The sequence below is a fragment of the Lolium perenne genome, chromosome 2 (assembly GCF_019359855.2).
Source record: "Lolium perenne isolate Kyuss_39 chromosome 2, Kyuss_2.0, whole genome shotgun sequence".
Taxonomy (NCBI): domain Eukaryota; kingdom Viridiplantae; phylum Streptophyta; class Magnoliopsida; order Poales; family Poaceae; genus Lolium; species Lolium perenne.
Genome location: NC_067245.2, coordinates 42,042,092 through 42,046,230, shown reverse-complemented (window position 1 = coordinate 42,046,230; position 4,139 = coordinate 42,042,092).

The following is a 4,139-nucleotide window of genomic DNA, read 5'->3' as shown; positions in this document are numbered from 1 at the left end:
TTTAAAATGTTAAAAAAATCCGAACAAAAAATTTCACGCTTACATATCGACATTCTACGTGCGTACATCAAGTTTGCGAAAAAACCACATTTTCTGTGACTTGTGTGAAAATGCCAAGATGTGTCCAGTTCACGTTTAGGTGAAAACATAAACAGATAGACCAAGACGAAAATAAGCCACCATGTAAGATTGGACTTCTGATTGCTCAAAAAGAACCTACTCGATAGCAGACAGCAAGCAAACACATTTAACAGGAAATAAGAACAATGAAAGAGCTTTTGCTGCCAGAGTACCCAATTCTATCAATCCTTTTCATACAAGGGGGACAGGTACAACAACAGCAAAAATCGTATCGAACACAAATGGCGATTATAACAGAGATAGAACAATGGTCTAAAAAAACCAACCGCAGTGAGACGATCAAATAGCAGCTACCCTGACCCGGCAAACAAGCACATTGCAATTGATAGAAAACAAAGAGACAGTGGGACGTGCACGTTTGGAACCTGGGTGCGGGTGCACCCAGTTTTCCAAAAAATGAAAAAAACGCTATTTAAAAGTTTCAAAAAAGTTCAGATAGACAGATAGATACTGAATCATCAAATGAACCCTCGTGTCAATCGATTGGATTCAAGAGCCGCTTGGTGGTGAACGACCTCCTACTCTGGCTTTACGATCTTGATGCGGCTTAATTCTTTACCTGTCTCCATTCTTCTATATGTTCCCACTCTTCCCTGAAGAGCGACTCCATGGTAGCCCTTTTCTCCCAGTAGTCCTCGTCGACCTCGACGAAGCCCTTGTGGATCAGATCGCCGCGGACCTTGGACTGGAAGGCCTGAAAATCTTCACGGATCTTCCCGGAGAAGGGCAGCATCTCCATGTGCTCCCGCTTCCTGTCCTCCAGCCACCCATCCGGGAACGCGCCGCGGGACGCACCGTCGCTGAGCATGGACTCGAGGGAGTCCAGGTACTCTCTGCCCGTGGCCTCGTCCTCCGCCTTGTCCCGCTTCAGCGCCAGGATCAGCCAGATGTCGTCGTGCGACAGCCGGGTCTTGACTTGGCCGGCGTAGTGCTCGGGCCTGGACTGCTCCACGAGCCTGCCGGCGGCGGCTTCTAGCTTATCGAGCTCCAACGCCGCAGCCTCGGGGAAGGCTGCCAGCGCCGCCTTGGCGATCTCTAGTTCCTCTTCCAGGGATGGGTACGGATGTTCGTAGTCGTCTTCCTCGGGAACCGCCTCGTCTGCCATCTGCTGTTCCAGGGACGGGTCGACCTCCAGAAGCTCCTTGATCGCCATCGCCTTGTCCTGCACGTACAGGGAGCGCGTCTAGTTCGAGATTGCTTGAATCTATCTTGATCAGAGATGTTTGTCAACAACTACAAGTAATCAGACTCCTGGTATATAGTCCATGTATTCAAGTGGTATCCGTCATGTATATGCAGGTGGAGTCCGATCAGAACTTGTTCGTGCCCCGTGTCCATGTTGTACCTGAATTACCCCCTCTCTCTCTATTACTTGCTTTGAAGTTGAAGAGTAAAAAAAAGATGCGCTGGTTTGCATGATGGCGCACATGTGTATTCCTACGAAGATTGGAGGTATGGGATTTGGTGATCTCCATTCTTTCAATCTCGCAATGTTGGCAAAACAGACTTGGAGATTGCTACAAAACCCGGATTCTCTACGTGCTAGAGTTTTCAGGGCTAAGTATTACCCTGATGAAAATATTTTGAAGGCTGGACGCAAGAAAGGATCTTTTTTCATATGGCAAAGTATTACTGCAGACCCTCAATCTTTTAAACGAGGGAACATATGGCGTGTGGGTTCAGGTACAAGGATAAATATTTGGGATGATTGTTGGATTCCTAGTAGTCCGACAAGGAAGGTCGGATTGTGTATACTCATGTTGATGAACTTATTGATCCATATACTAATAGATGGGATGATGGCTTGATAAGAGAGTTTTTCATGCCACTTGACGCTGAAAGAATTATGAGAATTCCTCTAAGTGAAAATATTGCGGATGACTTTGTTGCATGCACAAGAATAAATCCCACTGCTAGTTTGTTCTGCTTATTATGTTGAGTGGGACCACCAATTCGGCAACAACCTAAGAAGAATTGATGGGTAGGGTTCCTCGAGTGTTAACCCGGTCTAGGACATATTATGGAAGCTTCATGTTCCAGGTAAAGTAAAAAAAATTGGTGGGAGGCTATGCACGGTACTGTCCGAGCCATGGGATCGAATTCTGGTTGTTCATCATATTAAAGTCCACCCTCAGTGTCCTATTTGTCTATTGGCACCGGAGAACATAAAGCACCTGATGTTTGATTGTCCTAGGGCTCGTGAGAACAACCTAGATCTTCTGGATCTCATCAGGGAAGCCATATCAACAAATAGGTCTGGGCCTGTCGAAGCAAGCTCCGATTCTGAATCATCTTGGGCTAAAAGAATCATTCGTTGTTGCGTCCTGATATATTTGGTGGCAACGAAGGGAATTGGTTAAAGGGAATTCAATGGCCACCCTAGTGAGCTCTGCATTTGCTATTCAGGGTTTGACATCAAACTTCGGTGTAGTAAAGCATAATGCTAAGGAAAAGGTGGTGAGATGGATCAAGCTAATGACGGGCTCGTATAAACTTAATGTGGATGCATCTTTTCACTCCGATGGATAGGGAGCGATGGGTGCTGTACTTCGTAATCATCTCAGCCAAGCAATCGCTGAGAAATCTTGCCCCTTAGAGAAAGTTCTGAATGCAGCAACGGCTGAGGCTATGTCATAGTTGAAGTTCATGTGCCAATCAATTCACATTAGTTGCTAGGAATGTTAATACGAGATAATGTATTGTATAACTTATATCTATTATCTTCTCTAGATGATGTGGAGAGATAAGAGAAGACGTGGCTTCTCTACCATTGTGCATGCCCTAAAGATAACATATTGTCATGTGACTAGGCTATTTTTTAATCAACATTCACTTATTTCTTCCACTCACCATGCAACCGTACATCAACCTTTCATGCACCGGGTACCAATCAAGTGCTCCAATACTTATACACAATGTAGTGACGCTAGTTTTCTCTTTGGCCACATTGAATTATTGTTTAGTTGGCAGAGGGAGAATGAAAAAGAAAGGCCTTTTTTATGGTACCTTTTACCACTGCTAGAGAGCAGAGAGGTATGATTTCAGGAACGGTCAGGATTAACTAATTTAGATTAGACCCAGCAGCCCAATAAAACGTTGATAATAAAAAGTTAGCAGTATTTGGCCCGGCCCAACAATTGGATAATAGAGTTTGCCAGAGGTAAGCTTTATCGTGAGAAACGCAGAGAGAACCCCGTCTCTGGGTCGAGGGCGACCGCCGCCGGAACTAACGCGCCGTCTGCGTCGAAGGCGACCGCCGCCGCCACCGCCACCGCCACCGCCAACGGATCGCCCTGATCCTGCATCGCCGGCGAGCGACGCCGCCACCACGTCGGCCCTGTTCTCTATCGCGGGCGACCGCAGCCGCCAGCAGATCGGGCTAGTCCTGCATCGCCGGCGAGCTACGCCGCCACCATGTCGGCAACGCCACTACATCGAGGCTGCCACTAGTTCTGCGCCGCCGCAACATCCAGAGACGCCGCCAGGTACGTCGACCCGAAGCATCGTAGGTTTTCGGCAGTTTGCTCCACGAAATGCGCCGCTGGGGCTGCTCTCGTCGTGAACTCCGGCGAGTACCAGCTTGGAATACCACAAACACCACTCTTTTTTTTTGAGAATCAATATATTAAAGCTAGCAAGCCGCCTCATTAAAAACCTTCCAGTCCCCTTAGGTACCCTGGTAAGGAAAAGAGTGCGTCCGAAACTTGCAGCCGCTATTCACACACCATTACAATCAGCCTTTAGGCTGTGAACTAAGAAAGCAGGTGGTTCAGCATCCCAGGAAAACAACCCATCTTGAATACTTGCAAATTTTGCACAAGAATGAGCTGCCTGGTTAGCCTCACGACGAGCATGCCATAAGCTAAAAACTGTGAAAAACACACTCAGCTCACTAATCTCATCTAAAACATTCTTGACCATAGAACGATCAGTCGCTCTATTATGCCAAAGATGAACCAGATTTTCAGAGTCCACTTCAAAGACAACTCTACTAAACC